The following is a 26,262-nucleotide window of genomic DNA, read 5'->3' on the forward strand; positions in this document are numbered from 1 at the left end:
ACAAGATCTTCGTCAGATCTATAAAAAAACAAATTTTCACCATGGTTTCTGGTGCTCGTAACGTCGATCAAGTTCTGGAGGATATTGAACGTGAGGATGTTAATGAGGGACAGCAGTTTCTGAGGATGCCGCGTGATTCTACGCGCACCACCAGTAACCGTCCCTTCATCACAACTCCTCATGGCCAGACTGAAACTCCTCCAGACGATCTCACGTTACAAAATCTTGCCGGCGCGAAACAAAAAGGACCAATGGGTCCAGAAGATGAAACAAATGACCCTAAAGAATGGCTCATAAACGAGCAGCGGCGTCTAATGGACAAGTATAATGAGCTGGTCAAACAAAAAACACAAAGGCAAGCGTTTGATAAGCAAACTGTTCATGGAACAAGAAGGGGGCGCGCGCCGGAAGAGGGTCACTCTGTTCACACTGAACACGCTGAGTTTAGTGATGAAGAAGTGCACAGCGTCAGGAGGACGCGAGATACTCATGCAGGAGGCTCACAGCCCCGCGCGCAATTGAACATGGCGCCTGGATCCAGAGCCGATCTGGATCTGCACGCACCATACAGCCCACCAGTGAGAGGGCAAGTGGACGTAACCACACCGTACAGGCCAGCCATCTTAGTGAAACATTCAAAATTCACTGAGCGCATCGCGAAGGCCCCCATTCAGCACAAAACCAAGATGCCAAGTGGTTTGGGCAAATATGACGGCACAACAGATCCAGATGATTATTCTTCATCACTAACTATGTCATGTTATGTTTATTCGTGTGTTGCCGTTATGTTAGTAACAAAAAATCTAACATGTTAAAACTCATTTTAATCCAAACTCATTGTTCATGACTTGTTCTGACTCGATACCCCACCCACCCTTTTTGCGGGCTGATATGATCATGCAAACTCCTAAACCGTCAATTTCCCAGTAACACAAGAGAAGAGAAAATAAACCCAAAATAATAATTCTTTCTTATTATAATGAGAACACCGAAACATTGAACATGAACAAAGTAAAAACTTCAAATCCAAATCAAACACAATTAAAAATAAACAGATAATGATATTTAAATATTAAAACTATCCCGCAAGATTTTTGTTAATCCAAATAGGAGATTGCGTGATCATATCACGAGCTTACAAAGATTGGAAGACTTTCAATTTATACAATGAAAACTCGATAAATAGTTACAAACACCTAGACAATTTATACAACCAAGTAATAAACCATGTTAAAATTTCCATACAAACATAAAAACTGGTTCTCTAGTCTACAACATGCATAAAAAGGTAAAATATACAAAAGGGTTATAACCCTAATATAAAAAATAAAATTTAACACAAAAGTAGATCTACAAATGAAGGTATGATATACAGTATACAAAATGAAGTTATACAGTTTTGATGACACTACTTGCAAATTGTCACCTAACAATTTGCATCTATAAATACAAAAATATTTCAAAACCAATAACATCACACACTTTTGGCAATATTATGAATTGCCATAACTAATAAATAATAATAATAGTAATAAATCACCCCATTCCAACCCAACCCAAAGGCTCAAAAGGAGTACAAAATAAATTGAACCCCAGACACTATTAAAAACCCAAAAAGCCTGAGAAAACGAAAAAAAAAATGTATTGCACACCGAAATAAATAAAACCGAAAAGATACTGTATTGACATGTATGCATCTTTTCATTCGGTCCGTTGATGTAAAAACACAAAACCCGAGTTTTCACGAATCAACGGTGGAGGTTCGATATCGCCTATTTCAACTTGCGGCATAGATTTGGATATATCGTCCACCGAAAATGGTATGCTGCAATAATAATAAAAATAACCCAAATATTAGTAACTATAGAAAACCATTATTAATGTGTCTTAAGTTTTGTAAATTTACCTGGAGTCGTCATCTAGTAAAAACGAGCTGCTAACAGCATTGTTCGAGTCCTCTGTCATCATAACTCTCATACTTGAAATGACCTAATTACCAAAAATAAAAACAAATTAGGATTTATTGAAATTATAATAAATTCCACAAAAAAATAATAATAAAGCAACTTACTTCTGAAGAAACACTGTGTGTACCGTACTTATCATCCCAATACATCGTGCTAATTCTGTATAACTGTTGTATACTAAGCACCTGAACATAACCAAGAAAAAAACAAATCAAAATTTATTCATCCTTTATACTATGTTTATATATTTTTTAAAAGATAATCTTACCGGACAAAGTTCGTTGGTTATTTCATTCAAAGTTTTCTTGGGCTTTTGATGAATAACCAAAAATCCAACAGCTTGTCTAATATGCTTCAACTCGTCCCACGCAGTGCCTGCATACTGAAAATAAAATATATTTTAGTAAAGCGTAATATTAAAATGTATTATAGTATGATATTAAAACACTCGGGTTAATGCTTACTTCCTCAGTTGCATAGCAACACCATTGTTCAAGTTCAGCCAACCCTGATTTTACATATTCGCCATTACTGAACGAGCAGCACTCGCGTCTCAACAGAAGACTAAATAAAAAATAAAAATGGTCAGAAATAATATATAGCATTTAATTATTTATGCTTTCGTCTCACCTGTTAAATAGCTGAACATTGATAAATGAGAATATCTGTGTGAATACTTTGCGCACCAAAAATGGAGGCACCTGTAAATCCAGAAAGCACATGATATAAATATTTTTAAACATAAGAAACCAGAACAAATTTGACGCGGTTATTTTTACTAGGCCTGTAAATGAAATGAACCTTCAGTGAACTGTTTATGAACCGTTAAGAAAGAAGTCTGTTTATCAAATAAACGAACGAACATGAGCACATGTCTCGTTGACTCGCTCATTCATTTGTTCGTTCATTTACATTCATTTATGTTCGCTAGTTTACATTTATTTAAGTTTGTTCGTTTACGTTCATTGATAGTCATTAATTTTTTTAGGCATATTACACTTTAGCTAGTTATGTACGCTCATCTATTTTAGCTATGTTCGTTTGTTTATGTTCGTGAACAGTTCGTTTGTAGTGTTAATGAACACACACAAACGAACACGAATGCACTATATTTCTAAATGAACAAACAAGGAAAAAAACCGCATTCGTTTAATTATTCGGGTTCAATCGTTTGTTCACTTAACGTTAAACGAACAAACATGCTCCGTTCATGTTCGTTTGGTTCGTTTTACAAGCCTAAATTGTACTTTTTAGGATATAAAACTTACAAAATTTGCTTTCATTGTCTTCAGATAATTATCAAGACTTTTAACAATACTCTGCCAATGAGCAATTAACGCTTGTTGAGCAACAGCATTAGCTTGTGACCGCCCTTTAACTAAACTTGCACGTGATGTCCTTGGAGCCTGCATTCAGTAAATTATATTAATTTCATCTTATAATTACTTCCTTTAAGATATTTCACTCGAGTCAAACTTTTACCTGAATACATAATCCAAGCAATGGAGATATTTCCTTCTTCAAATTGTCACGTATCATTCCGTATATTTTCTCAAGAAACGCAGTAAGTTGTTGTTTAAACAACAAAGCTGGATATTTTGCTTCCACTTGGCGAAGATCATCGAGTCTACCGAGCACTCGACCGTTGAGAAACGAAAGGCCAGCACTCTGAGGAGATGCGCGTAACCCCTGAAAGTTTTAAACTTTATTAGAAAAAAATATTACTAATAATATGAAAAATGGAATATATATATTTATGATGATCATACTTGTGACATTCTTCCAAAAAGTGAAGCTGATGATGATCGTCGCCTTTGTGGGGTCATATGAGCGGCCCCGCTTGCTTTAAGTGTGTGTTGAAGTAAAGTGAGTAAAGTGGAAGTGTTACATAACCAGTAGCCTAACACGTCATTACTATCCTGGACCTTCATCACACAAGATTCAAAGTCAGTTGACTTGTTGAAAATTAAATTTTTAAATAAATATATATTAACAAACACAAAAACGAACAAACTTAAACTAACAAACATAAATGAGCATAAACAAATTTAAATGAACGAGCATTCACAAACATAAATGAACCAACAAGACATGTGTTCGCGTGCATTCGTTTAACTAAACAAACAAAAAACTTCATTCATGTTTGTTCGTTTATTAAATAAATGAACCTCCCACCGAACAGTTCACTAAACGTTCGATTCACTTACGGGACTGCTAGCGGTTCGTTTACAGGTACCTAAAATTTAAGTTGATTTCTATCGTGCGCCTAATTTAAGGTTGGTTGCTAAAATGGCAAAAGTGTAAATATATGAAGCAGTCACCTCTATAGCTGAAGCAATGGTTTGAATTATACGATCAAACACGGTGGTTCTTTCAACTTCAAATGACCTCCAATGAAGAAGACTTTTGTATATCAAAACAGCTGCAACCGGTTTGCCACTTGAAAACCCTAGATCTTGTGTAATGCACTTGATAAGTAGATCTTGATTCTCCTATTAAAATTATTAAAAAAAAAGAAGCATAATATTGATAACGTATCAATTTGTTTTTATGAGCATAAATCAGAATAATTAATGATCATAGTCACTTACTTGTTGTTTTTCATTGAGATACTTTTGTGGTCTCTCCTCAGACTCGGGCTCTCTTGTATTTGATAAAGCATGTGTTGTGTCCTGATAAACATTAAAAAAATAAATATATATATATATGATCAGGATCATGTGAGAACTATTTTGAAATTGAGAATCATTTTAGACCACAAAAAACCCAAAATTTTAAAAAAAATCATAAAACATAAAGAAACGCAAAAATGAAAAAAGTAAAAAATCAAATTTCTTATTTAACATCCCAATTTCAAAAAAAAAGTCTCGGTTTAGCTTCGTTATACACATATGTATAATATGTACATACATGTATTATTTTTATACACATATGTACAATTTAAGGTAAATGATAATGTACATTAGTGTACATTACGTAACTAGGGATTAAATGAAATTATACACGTGTATAATACGAAGGCTTTTTTTTTTAAACCGGAATGAAATATAAGAATTTTGGTTTTTTACTTTTTAAATTTTTTTGTTTTTTTTTTGTTTTATAATTTTTTAAATATATTTTTAGAGGTTTTTTTGTGGCTCAAAATGGTTCTCAAAGTTCTCAATTTTAAAAGGGTTCTCTTAGGATCCTATATATATATATATATATATATATAATCAATTTTTGCATTTTTTAATATGTTTAGGAAGTCTATTTCAATAACATTAAATATTCTTACAGGTGTCGCCACCACCCTTGTTTCTCCTTTTTGAACATTTCCATTCTCTGGAGTTCTCTGTACATTCATAAAAAAATAATAATAATAACAAATTAATAATGCCTATAAACTATACATCAAGAATAACAAATAAACTTATAAATTTATTTTGTATGGTACCGGAATAATCATTGTTCTTTGCCTTAAAGAGATGGACTTTCCAATTGGTGACATGGCGAGTGCTTGCTGGCGAAGTACTTGATTCTCGGATTCCATATTAGATAGCTTTTCTTCAAGCCTGTTATATAATAATTATAAATATATTAATACTTTATCATCACAAACAATCAAGTGTATCAAAATCAAACCTTTGATTAGATTCTTGAAGCTGTTCTGCTCTTTTCTCGGCATCTTCGAACTTTTTCATTAACTCGGCATTCTTTGCATCAGCTGCTAATAAAGACTTTCTAGCCTCTTCTGTCTCTTGTTTTTGAGTCAACATCAACGCCTTTAAACTTGCAACCTCAGCAGTCAAAGAGTCGATCTTTTCGGTGTCTTGAATAATGACAGGTGTCTCCTTAACAACCGGTGGTGCTTCTTCAATAGCTTTACGTGCTGCCTCGCGTTCTTTAACTACTTTAGCATTCGCTTCGTCTATTTGAACTTGCATCATACGTAAAGCATCCTGCAACTTCGCAGTTTCTTGAGCTTTTGTCTCTTCTAATTCACTCTGTAAGAAGTTACATCACAAGTCTGAATTAAAACAAATCAGCCAATAGGCGAGAACTAGGGGTGTGCGTGGTTCAGTTTGGTGCGGTTTTTTCGATTTTGGTTCGGTTTTCCTTTTGGTTTTGGTTCTGATAGAAGCCGATTCGAGATGGCTAATCTCCCAAGATAGTGACCCTTTGAGCGGGTTAGACTCCAAAGAAATAGAGAGAACAAGACATAGTAATTTACTTCAATAATCTTCTTAATTAATCCAACAACGTATGCAACCTTATATAGGCTTACAAAGAAGACAATATATCAATCAATCATACCCAGTAGAGTCCCACCGACAGCAAAGCTATAAGTAGGGTCTGGGGAGGGTGGGATGTAGGCACACGGCACCTCTATCCAAAGGAATAAAGAGGTGGCTTCTAGAGAGACCCTCGGCTCTAAGTACATGTGTATGAAGCAAAATAAAGGAAATCAAAGTTTAACAGTTTTATAAAAACTACTACTAATAATAATAATATTAATAATAAGATCACAGTTTAACAGCTATATAAAAACTAATAATAATTATAATAATAATAATATATGTAAGGGAAATCCATTATGGTATGTGACCTAAATAAGTTAAGTCTAAGCCCTAAGGTATTCAATTCTCCCTAAAAATCCTTAACTTTAATTCTACTTCTCCACGAATTCCTATCCTCAACCATGTCCTCGGAGAGGTTTAGGTCTATCAAATCGTGCCTAATCCTCTCATCCCAAGTCAATTTCGGTCGTCCTCTACCCCTCCTCCCCGCTATAGTAATGTTTTCTACGGATCTAACAGGATTCGTCGTCTGTCTTCTCTTCACATGTCCAAACCATCTCAATCTCCACTCTCTCATCTTGTCTGCTATGTTCGCCACCCCTAATCTCTCGCGAAACACAGCGTTTCTTATTCGGTCTAGCCTTGTGTGCCCACACATCCAACGTAGCATTCTCATTTCTGCTACCTCCATCTTCCGCACTTGTGCCTTCTTGATGGCCCAACAATCGGTTCCATAAAGCATTACAGGTCTAACTGCCACCCTATAGAATTTTCCCTTTAGTTTAGTCGGGTAACTCTTGTCGCACAATATACCTGTGGCTGCTTTCCATCTACACCATCCTACCTGAACTCGATGGGTCACATCACTGTCTTGTTAGGATTAAACGCACACACAACTGAACACGACACGAAAGCAATAACGAACATGAGGATTTAACGTGGTTCGGTCTAAACTGACCTACGTCCACGGGTGGCAACTAGGTATTTCTTTTAATGAGTGACCAATATTACAAGTACATAATGTTGTTTATATAGAGACTGAACTAGGGTTAGTAAATTATTATACAAGAAATCTAAACCGGGCCGGGCTTGGGCCCGACCGCCCACACCCGTCTCCTCTTTTGACTTCATATAATAAACCGGGCCAACAAGGCCTACGAACCCAACAATCTCCCACTCGGAGGCCTTGAGTACTCTCGTCTGCACTCCTGATTGTACTTCTGTAATCTGAACATTAAACTTCTTCTAGTTGCCACCGCCTTCTCATCAATTAACCTGAAGGCCCGTTGAAGCTCCCCGGAGCTCCAACACGTCAGTCACGGCTGAAACTGCCCCTGACCCATTCTCTGTCCCTACCGGCTCCCACTGTAACGAACTACCGGATCCTAAGATAACCTGAGAACAAACACTCTCCATATTCAGCAAGTAATTCATTGGAGAGACTTTTACAGCTGGAATACTGGTTTTCTTAATCCACTGTCGACCTGGAACTGTAACTGAAACACGACCTGTGCTCCCACTGTCACGATGTCCCCCAACTGATTTAACCTTCCTAGCTCGTTCATCCTGAATCTTCACTTTGGCTCTGGGTTTGTTACTTGCAAAACGAACCTTCTTCTGCCCACGAGATTCTGTGAACCGGATTTTGTCTTTCACCAAAACTGGATCCACTCCTTTCGATGACATGCCGACCATATACAATGAACCAATTTTCTTTCCACGAGCAACAACGAGATTCCCTTTGACTACTTTCCACTGCCCATTCCCGAACTTAACATCGTGCCCTTGGTCATCCAACTGCCCAACTGAAATCAAACGTTTCTTCAAACTTGGAATAACCCTCACGTCTTTCAAAGTCCAAGAAGTACCGGCTGAAGTTATCAAATCAACGTCTCCCATACCTGTAACCTCTAAAATATCATCATTCGCTAGTCGAACCTTTCCAAAATCCCCAAATTTAAGATTCTTCATCGTTTCACTACAGTGAGTGGCATGAAACGATGCACCAGAATCCATCACCCAAGCATCAACGCTACTCTCAACACTACAAACCAAAGCCTCATCACTACTGACCCCGTCATCTGTGTCGTCTTCTGTAACGTTCACCTCTTTCTTACCATTCGGACACTGATTCCTGAAGTGTCCTTTCTCTTTACAACCCCAACATTCAATATCCTTACGAGTCTTAGACTGACTCCTCTTCCTGCTCCCACTGCCTCGCTGTTTTCCCCTACCTCTACCTTCTGTGACTAGCATATTGCCTGATGATTCACCTGAACTTTTGCGTCTTGAATCTTCTCCCAGAATCAGATCTCGAATCCCATCGAAAGTAATATTTGTAGACGAACTACAAACTGCAGTCACTGTTTGCGACCAACTGTCGGGCAAAGAGGATAATAACAAGAGGCCTTGAACTTCATCATCAAACTTAATGTCAACTGACACTAAGCGGGACAAGATCGAATTAAGATTATTGATATGAGTTGTAACTGACCCACCCTCTTTCATTCTTGTTATCACTAGCTCTCTGATAAGATAGACCTTATTCGCTGCCGAAGGCTTCTCATACATGTTGGATAGTGCGTCCATCATACCACGTGCTGTGGTTTCTTTCATGACGTTAAACGCCACATCTTCCGACAACGACAATGTAATACAAGCCCTAGCTTTCTTGTCTAACTTCTTCCAATCTGCTTCTGACAACTTTTCTGGTTTTTCATCCTCAAGCACTACATCCAAGTCTTTCTGACAAAGTAGTGCCTCAATCTGCATCTTCCACCAACCGAACTTCTGTCCGTCAAACTTCTCAATCTTGATCTTTCCGTCCTCAGCCATTATCCAAACTGAGTTTTGATTACAGCAAACAACCAAACTACCCAAGGAATAAAAGGACTAGAAACTGATCAGAATAAACGAACCAGCAGCTGCGGAACCCTAATCAGCGGCGGCGGAACTGTAGCGGCGGCCGCGGTACTGTAGCGGCGGCGGCGGTACTGTAGCGGCGGCGGCGGTAGCGGCGGCAGCGGTACTGTAGCAGCGGAGCAGCGGCGGCGGAACTGTGTGTATAATCGAGAACCAGGCTCTGATGCCACTTGTTAGGATTAAACGCACACACAACTGAACACGACACGAAAGCAATAACGAACACGAGGATTTAACGTTGTTCGGTCTAAACTGACCTACGTCCACGGGTGGCAACTAGGTATTTCTTTTATTGAGTGACCAATATTACAAGTACATAATGTTATTTATATAGAGACTGAACTAGGGTTAGTAAATTATTATGCAAGAAATCTAAACCGGGCCGGGCTTGGGCCCGACCGCCCACACTCGTCTCCTCTTTTGACTTCATATAATAAACCGGGCCAACAAGGCCTACGAACCCAACATGTCTAATTCCCCATCGCTCTGTACAAATGATCCTAAATACTTGAACTTCGTTACCTGCGGGACCACCTGCCCTTCAATGGTGATCTGTGCGTCGTCATTGTCGTTTATCCCACCAAAATCACAGTGTAGGTACTCCGTCTTAGATCGGCTAATCTTTAAACCTTGTCTCTAAGGTTGTTCGCCACTCCTCAAGCCTCATGTTTAGATCTTGTTTTTTCTCAGCAAGTAACACAATATCGTCTGCGAACATCATGCACCACGGGAGAGTCCCCTGAATCGACTTTGACAACTCATCCAAGACTACCGCAAAAAGAAACGGGCTCAAAGCTGACCCCTGGTGAAGACCTACCTCTACAGGGAAGAAATCAGTATCCCCCACTGGCGCACGGACACTTGTTTCACTCCTGGAATACATATCCATAATTATCTCTATGTATTTCTTGGGTACTCTTCTACCCTCCAAGCACTCCCAGAGCACCTGTCGTGGCACACTGTCGTAGGCCTTTTCTAGGTCAATAAACACCATATGTAGATCACGCTTCTTCTCCCTATACTTTTCCATTAATCTTCTTATAAGGTGTATTGCCTCTATGGTGGAACGCCCCGGCATGAAGCCAAATTGGTTGACCGTAACCTGAGTTTCTCGTCTAAGTCTAACCTCAATCACTCTTTCCCATAGCTTCATAGTATGACTTAGTAGTTTGATTCCTCGGTAGTTACCACAACATTGGGCGTCTCCTTTGTTCTTATAGATAGGAACTACAACGCTGCTCCTCCACTGGTCTGGCATCTTACCTGATTTGAGAATACTATTGAACAGAGTAGTTAACCACATGACTCCTTCCTCCCCTAGACACTTCCACACCTCGATGGGTATGTTGTCTGGCCCAACCGCCTTAGACCTTCCCATCCTCCTAAGTGCAGCCTTCACCTCTTCTCGTGTGATCCGTCGGCAGTAGCAGTTATTCGATTGTTGTCGTTGAAAGTTTGTGTTGTCATGTTCTTCTTGGTAAGCTCTCCCATTGTTAAAAAGATTGTGGAAGTAAGTTTGCCATCTTAGCTTGATGTCTTGCTCCTTGACCAGTACATGCCCATCTGTATTCTTTATGAACTTCACAGGTCCTAGATCTTGCCTTCTACGCTCCCTGGCTTTGGCAATCTTAAACATAGCATGTTCCCCCTCTTTTGTTTCTAGACGTTCATACATCCGTTTAAAAGCCGCCTTCTTTGCTTCCGCCACTGCCTTCTTCGCCTCTATCTTGGCCGTTTTGTAGTTGTCCCTCAATTCCACTCGCTCCTCCTCATTCGTGCACCTCATTAGCTCCCTAAAACATCCTTGTTTGTCCCTTATCTTGTCTTGCACTGCGTCATTCCACCACCACGACTCCTTATGCCCACTTGTCTTTCATGTTGTGACCCCGAGAGTCTCCTTTGCTACTTGAATGATCTTTGTCTCCATAGCTTCCCATATATGAGTTGAGTCCCCATTTAGTCGAGCCCGCGTATGCAGTATGAGTTTATCCTTAAACAGTAGGAGATTTTCGTCCTTCAAATTTCCCCATCGAATTCTAGGTGTACCTTTCTTCTCTCGAACAGTCAGCTTATTTCTGAAGGCTATATCTGTCACTAGTAGTCGATGTTGAGTCACAACTGCCTCCCCAGGTATGACTTTGTTGAGTCACAACTGCCTCCCCAGGTATGACTTTACAAAGAAGAAAATACAATAACTAAAATGATCATGGAGCAATAACCCACTAACCCACTAATAAAAAGAAAATACATAAAATAAAGAAAACCAATGTGATAATATTTCTAACTGCAAGGAACAATGGAATTGTGAACATGGGATGAATGCCATGCAACGTGGGCACGTATCAGGTTCGGTTTCGGTTTATTGCGGTTTTTGCCATTTGATCTTGAAAAATTTAGGCCGAAAAAAAGTTGGCAAAAAATAATGAATCTAGGTATAAATAATTTAGTTAATTGTAAAATAATAGAGTATTATATATTTTACCAAAAATATTTGAGTTACATATTTATAAAATTCTTATAAATTACTTAATATAAAATATAAAAAAAACAAAAAACTAGGAATTCAGTTCGGTTCGGTTTTTTCGGTTTTTATTACATGCAAAACCAAAACCGAACCGTCATTTCGGTTTTTACAAAAACATAAAACCAAAACGACGGTTTTTTTTCGGTTTGGATTTTTCGATTTCGGATTGGTTTTTTCGGTTTCTTGCACACCCCTAGCGAGAACAGTCAAGTAAAATTACTAATTTACCCTTAGACGTTTCTCCAACTGCAAACGCCATGTAAGTTCTTCCACACGTTTTTCTAATTTGTCTTTCGCCTCTTTGAGGGCCCCAGTCTCCCTTGCAGCCTGAAATTTACAAATAATTTAGTCACCACATATCATAATTTTTTCAAAAGTTAGTTAACAACATAAACACACCATTTTAAGCGACCGAAGCTCTTTTCTTGCAACTCTTCGCCTCCAACAACACTGAGTATATAATGCAGCCTTTTGAAGACTCTTGTAGTACGAATATGCTTTGTGGCAACGATAGTGAGCCTGCATTCATCATAAAATCAACTTACAAATTATAATACATACGATAACTTAAAACTAACTTAAACATTATAACTTATTTTGTTTAGAGAACCTGTATAAAGATTGCAGCTTTAGTTTGCTTTCGGTGTCTGAACTCATCTCTAGCAATCATTGCTCTTAATCCTGTTTGTATATTAATAGTAGAAGCCCGAAGTGTCTGATAGGATTTGCTTGCAACAAAACGCCTGTAATCTTTTTGAATCTTCACTGCTGCTGCTTCTCTTCTTAATAACTCAAATTTCTTGCAAGCCGATAAAGCTGTAATTAATTAAACAAATACATAAATCACATAATAATAATAATAATAATAATAATAACAATAACAATGATAATAAGATACCTCGCCAGCAAGCCTGTAACTGAATAGCAGCTTTGCGTATTGAAATATACTCTTTGCGTGCAATGTAAGTACGCATTTGCCTTTGAATGATTCGAGCTGCATTCCCAAGAACCTCAGCCCGCCTGGCATCCAGCTCAGCCATTTGACCAGCTCGTAGAAATACCTTTGTTTTACCGATCTGCAAAGGTAGTTAAAACTTACAGTAAGAAATTTTGGTTTCTTTCTTGAAGCTTCATCTCAGAAGTACTACGTTTAGGGCTGTAAACAAACCGTTTGACAGGAACTTTGTTTGTGTTTGTTTATTTAATAAATGAGCGAAAATGAACAAGGAATCATGTTCGACTAATTAAATGAAAGAACATAAACAGAGGTCGGGTTTGTGCAGTTGTGTTCGTTTATGTCCGTCAAGGTCATTTGTTTATGTCCATTAATGTTCGTTAATTTACATTCATTCACACTACTTTGTTGATGTTTGGTCATTAAAGATTTTATATATATTATATTTCATACATTTTAGTATATTATCCTAACATTTTAACTTTATTAATTTTTTAACTTTTTATCAACTTAATTTTTATACTATGTTTATGATTATTATGTCAAAAGTATTTTCAGATAGTTATGTCAAGTACTTGAATTTATATTTATTTTGGGTGATTGGGTTTAAGAATATTGAATTTTACTTTTCAAGTTAATATGCCTATGTGTTCCTTCATGAGCGAATAATAGAATTTTTAAAGATGTTACCTGGTAGCCTTTTAATCCCATTTTATCCAAAAGCATCTGGCATGCAACCTTCTCATCATATCTACACAATAAAGCAGTTGTTAGAAAAATGAAAATTAAGAAAAAAAAAAAAAACGTTTAAAACCCGTACTTTCCGTCAAGAACATCAGGATAAAGAATACCAAAACGAAGAAGAAACTCATCAAACGTTCGCCTCGTGGGATAACCAGCACAACTGATCCTGATTGCCTCAAGAACACCCTACATTAAAAGGTTATTTCAAAATAAGTAACAAATAAATTCAAAACTAAACACAAAAAAATATTAAAAAAAAAATACTTACACCACATCTTAATTGTTGGATAATATTTAGGTTTTCAAAGATGGCAGGCTTAAGAACATTATTTGGCTTCACACATCTAATGTAATGAGGTTCTGTTGTGCTCAAGGTTTCCATTAGAGACTGAAGTTGCAGCTGCAATTAATAAACACAAATCCAACTTTCATAACATGTTTTTATGAAAAAATTGTTATATTTAGTTACATATAAGAGAAATAAATAGTAACTATACCTTAAATCGCGAACCGATAGACGAAAATTTTGAAAACTTGGAAGATTCTACAGGAAGTGGCGGAAATAAGCCAACAACAAAGGGACATTTTGAGGCGGTTAATAAATCTTGATGTTCAGCCACCACATAATCCTTGTTTTTGTCTAGAAACTGATCAGCTAAATAAGTCACCTGAAGTAAAAATTTCAATCAAAAACATTATTAAATAAATGTTCACACTTAATTATAGAATAATGCAGATAGCATACCTCCCCTGCATAATGAGATATTGTAAAACTAGTACGCGAAAGCTTCGGTTTTATAAACCGTTTGTTTCTTGGAAATGTCTGGTATAGCTTCTGAGCAAACGTTTCATGAGTAGACTTTGGGAACATGCTGCATTTAAGTATTTTAATAACATTAATAACTTATGTTTATAAATTATAACCAATGTTTTTTAATCTACATATATAGGGTTGATTAATACCATGCTTCATCCAGAAGTGCAATGATTCCTCCCGGTTTCTGTAATAAATTTCATTAGTTTTCAACTTTTTGTTAAAATAATTTATCTACATACAATTATACAAATACAAACAAGCAGGATGTATAATACCTTCTCAATAAGATCCAAAACATCTTGGTTGTCAACAAACTCTATGTAGCTCCAGTTTATCGCTTCCTTTGTATACTCTTCTTGCTCCATTTTAAAGACATGCTGCATCGATTCATCGAATACGTTTCATTTTTAAATCAGCACATAAAAATTTCATATATTTAATTCACGAGTGTGACCGATAAAACCTAACCTGATTGAAATGTTGTTGCAGTTTTTCGTTTGTGAAGTTGATACAAAACTGCTCAAAACTATTTCAAACAAATCACTAAAGTTAATTCTTTATAATAAAATAAATTCTGTATTCTAAAAAAATTACCTGTTATGCTTAAAACTTTCAAACCCGTAAATATCAAGAACACCAATTAGTGATTTTGAATTCGGATCCTGCCCGATCGATTTGTTTATTTCTCCACAATCCTGCAAAATTATATTCTTAAAAAATAATATAAAATTAATAATATGTGATTACATATTTGACCAGATTTTACCAGTCAAACAAACGAGAGTAGATTGTTTTAGCTAAAGCATCTCTACTACCGAGTGCAGCTTCCGGATCAAGAGTTCTTGTAATAACTTCTTCTGGTGTTATCATCACACGTTTAATCAATGCATCCTCTAAGCTTTTAGCATCACACCTGTTCATTAGATGTTGGTTAATAAATAAAACTCACATAGAACTTATAACTTAAATTATTATTAATAAAAAAATTTAACTTACATAAGCAATTCAGCTGTCACATTCAGATGAAACCTAGATTTCTCGTTTTTAAGAACCGAAGAGTCGATCTCCTCTCCTTTAGCAAACTCAATATTACCAAGATGAAGAATTGCAGCATCACACCTGTTCATTAGATGTTGGTTAATAAATAAAACTCACATAGAACTTATAACTTAAATTATTATTAATAAAAAAATTTAACTTACATAAGCAATTCAGCTGTCACATTCAGATGAAACCTAGATTTCTCGTTTTTAAGAACCGAAGAGTCGATCTCCTCTCCTTTAGCAAACTCAATATTACCAAGATGAAGAATTGCAGCTACAACCCTAAAGATTGCATCCTGAAAGATATATGAAATGTTAGAAATAAAAAAAATAATAATAATATTAATAATAATAAGATATATATGAACCTGTTCTTCTTCACTGATTCCAACAATGTCCATTGCTCTTCTGGTAGCAAGATATTCATGAGCATCGCTTACGCCTTCAAGCTCATATGATTTTGACTGGTTTAAGTAATGGTATGACTGTGGACTTTCCAATTTAAACTTTTCTCTATCCTGCAAATTGAGATAAAATTGCTCTTTTTGAATCTCAACTCCTTGAATTTATGAATATGAGTTTAAAAACAAATAAAAATTCAAACTCATAGATGAAGAAGAAGAGGGTAGTTTAATCAGTTGAATATTTATGTCAAGGCCACACCACTAGGCATGTAAACGAACCGAACGTTCAATGAACAATTCATGAACCATTCAGCAGAAAGCCAGAAAGTCCGTTTATGTGCGTTAATTTAATAAACCGCAAACATGAAAAAAAAATATTTTGTTCATTTAGATCAAGGAACGAACATGAACACGTCTCCTTTATTCACTTATGTTCATGAACGTTCATTTACATTCCTTTCATTGTAATCATTCGTTTGCTTTCATTTATGTTTGTTAGTTTACGTTTGTTGGAGTTCATTGGTTTACGTCCGTTGATATACTCATTTAAATATTTTTGGCCCATTGCAACTTAATTTGGTTTTCTTAATTTATAGGCCTGGCACATTGTTACCACGTTACTTTTAACTAGGTTTAGCGAAATTTTGTTAGTTCAGTTATGTTCATTCGTTTACGTTCATCAACCGTTCTTTATATTGTTGACAAACAGTTGAACAGACCCTGTTCATTTAGCTATTTGTGTTCGATCGTTTGTTAGGTTAAAGTTAAACAAACAAACGCAAAATGCTCCATTCGTGTTTGTTTGGTTCGTTTACAAGCCTACGCGCCACTCATATATTAAAACTACTTTAAGCTATGCATATGGTTTCATTTGTAAAATTTCGGTCAGAGACATGCCGCATGATAAAAATGCCCTTAGCTGTGTCTGAAAAAGACAACTGCTTTAAACTTATAACACATTGACACCACATCAAAGACATTATTAACTTCTTAATGTCCTTTTCGTCATAGGACATTTGGTATAAACAAAACCAGATACATACTTGTGTGGCATATAAATTGGTTCCAAAACATATGCGACCCTACTGAAAAAAATTAGAAAACTTGGGACTATTCTCGTGACTAAAAGCTTAGAAAAATCAAAAATATAGGGACCATATATGTAGTTGACTCATATATACAGGCGACCGCCTCTGGCTAATAGTTTTTGTTTATTTTAATTAAAGAATTTATTGTTTTTCATATACATAATATATTTTTAAACTTTTTTATGGTGCGTTTTTTCTTTCTCAGGCCCTCGCTTTTTTTGCGCTTTGCACCTTGGCCCCAAGGGAGGCCTATGCGCCTTAAGTGCGATTAGCGCCTTTGATAACTATGTATATACCTCAGGTGGTGCGGCACAAAGAAGATAAAAACAATGGTAGTTCCTTTCGGGATCTGATATCTGACAAACACGTGATCTTTCAAGCAGATACGTTCTGATAGCCGCCCCCGATATCCTCCCACTTTTATCAAACTGTATCTCAACAAATTTACCAAAACGACTATTTTCACCATAACAAAACCAAGACAGTAAAAAAAAATTAGTTTCCTAGAAAAAAGAATCATAAATGTAGCAACTTTAGACCAATCATATACCTCGAGTTATTGTTCCTCACAGTTTTTGCATTCCCAAATGCTTCTAGTACCGGATTTGACTGCAAATGAGTACACATTAATTACATAACAAAATTCTAGACTCAACATGTCAGGGGCAATAAAGTAAATTCATTCTTACTTCAAGAACTTGTTGTTCAACCGTGCGCCCTTCCACACCGGATCGACCCCCTAAATGTGCAAGGTATCTCATAAGCATCTTTGTTGTTTCGGTTTTACCAGCACCACTTTCTCCACTCACCAATATTGAATTACTTTTCCCTTCATTAATCATCGCCCTAATATTTTTTAAAAAGTAAAAAATTAATATAACATTACAAAACATTATTAGTTTCATAATATATTAGTATATACCGGTATGCAACATCTGCTACAGCAAAAACATGTGGACTAAGTTCTCCGAATCCAGCTCCTTTATATTGTTCCATCATGTGTGTATCATACAAATGAGGCAATCTTTGAAACGGATTTATAGCGATTAAAATATTTCCAGTGTATGTCTACAAAAATCATAAAAGAAATATGTTAACGATAAATTTTTTAAGAATAATGAAATGTGAAATCTCACATAAATCTCGTTAAGTTCATATCTAGTTGCCAAATTTTGTAACACTCCTGGTTCATGTGAATATGAAAGACGTGTCATATCATCTACACCTCCCGGAGGAGCTTCGGTGTCTTTCGGGAACACTTTCGAGACATTTGTAACAATCTGCAGTCAAATTAAGTCAAATCAAAGTCAACTTAGTTTTTGCAAGATGGAAATGAAAAAATGTTTAAAACTTACAGTTTTTCCCTTTGTGGTTTGTACATGAAGCTCTTGCCCATTGATTCGGGTCACTTCGCCATCGATCCATGCTAAAGCAGGATCTTCAACCCAAACGTGTGACCCCACAATAATATTAACTGGAGCCGCCTGCAAGTGTTATATTTTGTCAACACAAATAAAAGAAATAAAATGTAAACTCTAGAAATTGAAGTAGTGAACTTAGTTACAATAATAACAAACTAAATGTTGTATTAAATGTTATATACAACTAAGGGTGCAAACGAGCCGAGTCCGAGCCGAGTCCGAGCCTGTTTAGTTATCGTGCCCATGATCGAGCCTTGTGTATTTTTTTTAGTTTTACCTCTTTTGCACTTATATGTATTGATTTCACACTGCACAACCGAGCTCGAGCCGAGCTTTGGCTCGTTTAAGGTGCTACACGAGCTTATGCTAAGGTTAGGCTCGTTTAAGGTTTTTCCCAAAATATATAGAAATAATTAAAAAAATGTATCTAAACTAACGAAACCCGAGCCCAAGGTTGAAAAAGTGTGTCACGAGCAAGCTTGAGCTCTCGTAACTTCGCAAGTCAATATGAGCTGAGCTCGTCTTAAATTTACACCCCTACAATACATTATATGAGTTACAAAACCCTAGATTGTGTTAATAACAACTTTTCTAGTTGCCGGTTTTGCTCAATTATCCCCTCTAATTAACAACAGCCAATTTCAACATACATCCACAATATAATAGCAAAAAACATAATATTCAAAGTTAAAATTAGCAGAAACCTAATATAATATAATCAACATATTTGAAGGAAGAAAACAAGATTGAAAGAATTGGAAAGCTGGTTGAACAGATTTGACTTCACCAACACACAATCAACCAACCAAATTGGACCAGTAATCATTCAAATAATTCAGCATAATAATAATAATAATAATAATAATAATAATAAACACAAATATTATTATTAGTATTATTAGCATACCATTAAATTATGATCTTCTTCTTATTCTTCACATCAATGAAATGGAGAACCAGTTGAAGAAGCCACAAATTAGTTGTTGAAGAGGTAGGTCCCAGCAGAGCCCAGTTGGACCCGCAGGACTCACCTTGAAGAGAGACGTCTGCGCAGAAACCAACTGTATCCGCAGGACCCACCATGCTCAGAGACGTGACGTCCTTACGCGCAGTACGCAAGCTGTTCCCGCAGGAAATGCCTCCCAATGGTGAAGTACTCCGCCTGTTCCCGCAGCTGCGGATACAAGCCATCAGGGAAGGCCACCCGCGCAGCAAGGCTACACGCACAAGGCACTTAGCTCTCAATAATTCAGTTGTCACCTGAAGGAATGAGCAAAGCCGGGAACAATCCCGCACAAAGGCGGGAGGGGGAATACTCCCGCCCAAATAAGCCAGTCCATACGATACGGGAAGATCTTTTGTACTGTACCTGACGAGGTATGGGCAAAAGATCTGACCAGAGATACGACAGCTCATTGACAACAGTATGGCGAGCAGCATGCTCTTGTACTGTATGTCACTATTAGCCGCTGCCTACTCACCAACTCCTGTCATACCACGTGCACAGCCGGCAGTTGGTGGAAAAGGAATAGTACACAGCAGGCCTGGTCACTGTCAGCCGCTGCCTACCCACCAACTACCAGCATGGCACGTGCGTAGGCCACAGTTGGTAGAACAGGAATACTATTCAGCCGGCTATACCTTCTTGGAAACCTACCTTCGGCTATAAATACCCCAAATGGTATGATCATCTCATCTTATCATCTTATCATATACTATCTTGTATCTTACATATTATACCTGATATCTGCTCTAGCAATCTCTTAATATACACTTATATTCAAGAGCAATCTAGTCTGATTCTCACGCCGGAGGGTGGTCACAAGGAGGAACCCCCCCCCCCATTCTCAGTGACGAGCTCACGGTGTCTGTTTTGCAGGTTATCAGAAGAACCATCTTTGACGGGTCTAACCCCTCGTGGGAAACATCTATTTAACCCCCAGATTATCCGTAATCTGCCCGGGGCCGATTAGTGTTTCTTCATTGGCGCCATCCGTGCATAAAAGCTAGAACTTCATTTCTTTTCGGTTTTTTCAAACTTCTGGAAAGATGGTTAAAGAAATTCCGGTAACCACAACCCCAGCTACTGGGGGGGATACCGGCGACTACACAGTTTTTACGAACACTACCCCGGTTACCCAAGCCGGGGCAAGTGCAGTAAATTTTACGAACACTACCCCAGTTACCCAAGCTGGGGCAAGTGCAGTAAATAATCGCTCACTGGGATTCACCGATACCCAGTTAGGGAGACATAGAACGAGGCTCCCCCGCCAAACGCTCGATGAAGTCAAAGCGTGGGCGGAAGCACGTCAAAAAGAATTCCAAGCTGAGTTGGATGAACGCTTACGTTCACTCCAACAACCTGAGGAATTCGAAGAATACTTGGACAATGATTCGGAGGAATCCGATAGTGACGCAAACCCTCGTCATAGGGCGAAAGGGAAGCGTAAGGAAACGGACTCCGAACCGAGAAGGCGTTTTGGAGAAACCTTCAAACCAAAAAACGCGGGTGGAAACCCACGTGACTTCTCCAAAACATTCAGACCAACTGTAGCAAATGCGGGAACGTCCAAATTTGCAAGGGACATTGCGGAAGCAATCGCCCCGAAAAGTGCCAAACAGATGTCCAACATCGGCACTTACGATGGTATATCTGATCCAGACGATCATTTAAACAGATTCATAGCGGGGGCAACCGTCAGTAATTGGACGGAACCTACGTGGTGTTACATGTTCCAAATGACGCTTGTTGGGCCAGCTAGAGCGTGGTTCGATCGTCTACCGGTCAACCACATCTACGACTGGGCAGACTTCCAACAGAAGTTTAGCCAACACTTCAGCCAACAAAGAAAGTATACCGAAGAGCAATGGACAATCCTCAAATGCATTCGAGAGGAAGATGAATCTTTGCCAGACTTCATCACTCGCTTCAACTCAAAGAAGCTAAGTTTGGGTAATATTAGCGAAGATCTTGTTCGCGCTGCTTTCATCCAGGGCGCGAAAGACCCAGAGCTCATCCGCACCTTAACGGGTAAAGATGGCATGCCATCCACATAGGATGCCATCATGACAGCAGCTAAACGCTTCGCGGAAACGGAGAAGCAACTGGGTAGAGATCTCCCCCAGAGCACAAACCTCTACACCCAGAAAACAAGAGAAGACAACGTCCTTACCGCCCGACTAAACAAAAAGCGGAAGCTAGGCATTTGGCAGTCAAGGGTAAACTTTGACACCTCATCCGGCTTGCAACATCGGTTAGGCGGAAGGGATAACGTACAGTCGAACCAGAACTCCAGATGGACGCCACTCACCAAAAGCGTCACCGAGATATTCGCCACTGAGGAGCTCCCATGGCCAAAGGCTCCAATAATCCGACATCGTCACAATGCTGATCGGAGCAAATATTGTGACTTTCACAGGACAAAAGGCCACAACACTGAAGAATGCACAGACGTAAAGGACATGGTCGAAGCATTTGTCAGAGATGGGACGCTCGCGCACCTCGTGGCGCAATGAACGCTGAGCAGGCTGATGCGTGTAGAACCCCAGTTGAGGAAAACACGAATAAAATTGCAGCTTCAATGTTGGAGACTACATACTGCGTAAACAACGAGATCCCGAACCAGGTGCATATCGGCTCGATGGCACTCCCATCCCAACAACATGGAAGGGAGCTCAATTACACATTTTGCATGTAGATCAATTCCAAATTTGTAAAGAAAAGGCCCAGAGCCACTTCTAATGGAAATGATTCTCCTTAGAACATCGACGCTGATGATTTTACATTTATACTTATGAACTTTCAACACAGATGCCGGTTTTCACCGCATACATAAGTGTGAAAGTCGTTGCGTGGGGAAGGCGGCAAAACCCGCATAAACCCAAAAAACGGCAAACCTTCACGCAGGTCAGTTAAAGGTAAAGTTCAGTCATCCCACTAAATGAAAGTGCCGGTCCTAACCGCACGAATCATGATAGAGGAAACTGAGCACTAACCTATTAACAGCCGCGCGTCGAACGGTTAATTTATTCAACACGGATATGCCGGTTTTCACCGCATAATTACGTGGAAAGTCGTTGCGTGGGGAAGGCGGCAAAACCCGCATAAACCCAAAAAACGGCAAACCTTCACGCAGGTCAGTTAAAGGTAAAGTTCAGTCATCCCACTAAATGAAAGTGCCGGTCTATCCGCATGAATCATGATAGAGGAAACTGAACACTAACCTATTAACAACCGCGCGTCGAACGGCTAATTTATTCAACACTGATATGCCGGTTTTCACCGCATAATTACGTGGAAAGTCGTTGCGTGGGGAAGGCGGCAAAACCCGCATAAACCCAAAAAACGGCAAACCTTCACGCAGGACAGTCATAGGTAAACTTTGGTTATCCAACTAAATGAAAGTGCCGGTCCTAACCGCACAAATCATGAGAGGAAACCGAACCTATTGACAACCGCGCGTCGAACGGTTAACTTATTTAAAATACTTTAGAAAATTTCTAACAGAAGGATGAGGAAAACCTCCACGCAGGTTAGATGTAGGTAAAGTTTAGCCATCCTACTAAGTGCAAGTGACGGTCCTACCCGCACAATCACGAAAGATGAAGCAAAACTTCAACCTATTATCTACCACGTTCAAAGGTTAACTTATTCTAAACACAGAAATTTCTAAAAGGATGAGGAAAACCTCCACGCAGGTCAGATATAGGTAAAAGTTTAGCCATCCTACTAAGTGCAAGTGACGGTCCTACCCGCACAATCACGAAAGAGGAAGCAAAACTTTAACCTATTATCTACCACGTTCAAAGGTTAACTTATTTTAAACACTTGGAAAATTGCTAATTTAAACTAAAGTATGCATGAGCAAGTCATATAACGTTTATAAAGCAAGTAATCCAGTGAAAGTAGCGGTCTTACACGCACAAAGATTTATATTTCATAATATTCATTACAAGGGCCGGATAACTACCCGCCTACAAGAATATAAATCTATACAAGCTAAACCTATCCTAACAGTGGGAAGGGATCTTCAGGATCAAGCTTCAGGGCCACTTCCACTTGGACCAGCACCATCAGTAGAGCGTGGCGGTTCAAGGAAAGCTTTAAGCATAGCTAGCCCATCATCAGCAGCGGCAACTTCGTTTACCTTCTCCACCACCGGATGCGGGAAGGCGGCATACTGAGTCACTGCTTGGTCGTATACAGCTTCAGTATCCACATCAATTAAAGGGAAGTTGGAAGGCGGGATGCCTTTCTCAACGAACCCTAGACCAAGCAGGAAGCCGGCCTTTTCCCCATCCTCATGAGAAGCGTTGAGGGCTGCGCTCATAGCATCGTCATAAGACGTATCCGTGAAGACTCGATGCACAACCTACAAAAAGAAAAAATACAAGTATCAAAACATTTTCTATTTACAAAGAAAAGCGTGAAGATATAATGGAATTAAACATACCTGAGACAACGCTTCTCGAAGAAGCCATTCCTTGGCAACCAGAGCCTCTTGGAGGGCAGCTTGAGCTTGGTTACGGGCGCGTTCGGCTTCACTTTTGTTGAGGTTGGCAAGCAACACTTCTTTAGCCGCAGCCTCTTCAACGCCCTTTAGCTTCCGCTCAGTATGGTCAAGCACCCCCCTCTGGTCCAAGATCTCTTGGAGCTTCTTGGCGTCTTCCATCGCCAAGGCATCATGAGCCTGTTGGAGCGCCTCTAGTTTGGCTTTAAGTTCCTCATTCTCGAGGCGTAGAGGCTCAGCAACAGCTTCAGCCTTGGTGGCCCTCTCAGTTGCGTTCCTTGCAGTTTCCTTAGCCAGCCGAAGCTGTTCGTTAACAGCTTGGGCAGCCTTGGAACGGGCCTCGAGCCGGGCCTGAACTTCAACCTCGAGGGCCTTGAAGGCCTTCTCCTTTTCCGCAGCCACTGCGGTAAGTCTCTTGTTCTCCTCCCGGACAGCCCGCGCCTGAGCTACTTCTTGAATGCGAGCTGCTTTTAACTTGTCGTTTTCACGACAAAGCAGCTCGACGCGCGGCTGCATCCGGGCCAGGAGAACCCGAAGCTCATTGGTTAGCCTACCCTCCTGGTAGCTAGCCATGGCTTCCCCCAACGCACCACTGGGAGCTGCGTGACGAGCCCAATCCACGCACTCCACAGGCGTGCGAAGGGTTGTTCCTCGGCGGATGTTCCATCGTGGAACATACACTTCATTGGAATCCGACACTGCAAAAAACAAAAAGCAGTTAGGAAAAGATGATATAAAAAAAAAGGCCAAAAGAACCCTACGCACCTGTAGGGTCGACAACAGGCCGATAGCCGGCAAACCCATCACCTGAACCCAAGGAAAATCCATCCAAGAGGTCAGGCAGATGGGAAGGAGGCAAAGGTTGGCGAGAAGCCCCAAGCATACCTGAAGGATCGGCTGTAGCTACCGACGTCGGAGGCATGGAGGCCGCCGCGGTAGAAACCAACGGAGGTGAACTCACCGGAGGTGAACTCACAACCGTGGTCGCCGCTGCGGAATGCGCAGAAAAAGTAACCGCCGGCTCAGTGAAAGATGCGGTAAATATGGCACTGATAGCCGGCGGTGATGTCATCACAGTTGGCTCAACGGGATGAGCAACTGAACCAACTGAAGCAGGCGCAGCCGCCTGGGTCGTCGCCTCAGGTAGGCTGACCAAGCCTACCGTCATGGGTCCGGAGGTACTCCTCCCCGCTCCACCCTGGAATGCGGTAGCATCCACGCCTGCACAAAGAAGATAAGTATTAATGATGGAAAGCTATGAAGTTAAAAATAAAGTTTGTACTTACGGGTTTTCTTGAGCCTAAAGATGCGGAGAGGCGGGGACGAACCCGATGGAGCCGGCCTCTTTACGCCGCTCACCGTCGTCATCCTGGGCTCTCCGGAGGTGACAGTCGTCGCAGCCTCCGGAGCAGTGATCTTATCACCACCAGGGTTCCCCGCCACCTCCTCGCTCTCGGCCTCTGAATCAGACCGAGGCACCGGATCGGCAGTGGAGGCCACCTTCTCCTTCCCCTTCCCGCCGGCAGCCTTCTTCTTCCGCACCAACGGAGGACCATCTGCGGATTCCTCATCAGAACACAAGATTAGAGGAATTCCAGCAGAGGTTTCAGCATTGAGGGGTCGAGGGTTGAATAACGCCTTACCTAGCCGCCTGGCGCTCAGGATCTCGTGGCCTGGCGGGTAGACCTCCACGAACCGATCCGCCGTCTGTTCAAGGATGGGCAACTCGTTCTCATCTAGATCACGAGTACCCATCCGAGCGGGACTATCAGCCTCCCGCGGATACAAGAGCGACTGCAAGTCGTTCCCCTCTGAAATAAAAGAAACAGTTAGAAGACAAACCTATACAAACAAAGAAGACAGAGCATACCGTAAGGAACAGAGTTCAAACCGTATTCAAGGACGATCGGGATCTTTTGCGCCTCCGCATCCTTCCACACCCGGCTCATCCCGAGCATCACCATCCCGGACTCCGCAAACCCGTAAACCGGAGATTGGACTCGGGATATCTTTGAGAACCATTCCGCCTCCTGGTAGTTGGAGGCGTGAAGGCTGGGGAGTGCTTGCCCATTCTTGAACTTCATGGCAAGGGGGATGGCGCGAGCGGAGGTATAAAAGAACTCCCGCTTCCATGAACGAAGACTGCGCTCGGTTGCGCAAATCTTCAAACCCTTGATCCGGGTTATCAGAGTATACCACCCCTGGATGCACCTCCAAGAGTAGAAGGTCATCAGGCGGTCGACGAAGGGCTCAACGCCCAGAATCCGGCACACCCACTCGAAGTGGCGAATCTTCGCGATTGCCATCGGGTGTACCTCGGTCAGGTGTACACCGTGCCTCTCCAGGACACGGTACACAAACTTTGTCAATGGGAACCTAAGATTCCCATAGACAAAAAATGCGGCATATACCCCGATCTTGCCTCTGGGGGCATCATACACCGTCTGATGAGGTTCAGGAAACTCAGGCTCGAGAGACTCGAGCATGAACTTCCTGACGATGTACTGATATAGATCGACAGTCAGAGCACACTGGCACTCGCCAGCAGTACTCTTTTCATCGGCGTACACCCCAGCCTCCTGGGCTG

General features: G+C 40.0%; 1 pseudogene across 1 annotated transcript; it reads right to left on the bottom strand.

Annotated features, from left to right (window-relative positions):
• Positions 1-1,321: 1,321 nt before the first annotated feature.
• Positions 1,322-19,151, bottom strand: LOC143594245 (myosin-17-like; annotated as a pseudogene). Its single transcript, XR_013146297.1, has 37 exons — positions 19,073-19,151; positions 18,100-18,228; positions 17,881-18,024; positions 17,667-17,812; positions 17,434-17,590; positions 17,295-17,353; positions 17,041-17,200; positions 15,621-15,770; positions 15,412-15,548; positions 14,957-15,122; positions 14,804-14,904; positions 14,678-14,735; positions 14,485-14,586; positions 14,356-14,393; positions 14,138-14,264; positions 13,890-14,060; positions 13,661-13,792; positions 13,469-13,578; positions 13,339-13,399; positions 12,592-12,769; positions 12,304-12,509; positions 12,093-12,212; positions 11,922-12,020; positions 5,592-5,953; positions 5,404-5,521; positions 5,245-5,301; positions 4,559-4,639; positions 4,289-4,459; positions 3,737-3,892; positions 3,450-3,656; positions 3,236-3,373; positions 2,598-2,668; positions 2,432-2,531; positions 2,236-2,349; positions 2,072-2,152; positions 1,907-1,989; positions 1,322-1,825 (listed from the first exon to the last, which is right to left on the bottom strand). The product of XR_013146297.1 is annotated as a myosin-17-like (transcript).
• Positions 19,152-26,262: the final 7,111 nt, after the last annotated feature.

This window comes from Bidens hawaiensis, unplaced genomic scaffold (genome assembly GCF_021521415.1).
Source record: "Bidens hawaiensis isolate Kalapana, Puna unplaced genomic scaffold, B.hawaiensis_p1.1 tig00043404_1, whole genome shotgun sequence".
Lineage (NCBI taxonomy): Eukaryota > Viridiplantae > Streptophyta > Magnoliopsida > Asterales > Asteraceae > Bidens > Bidens hawaiensis.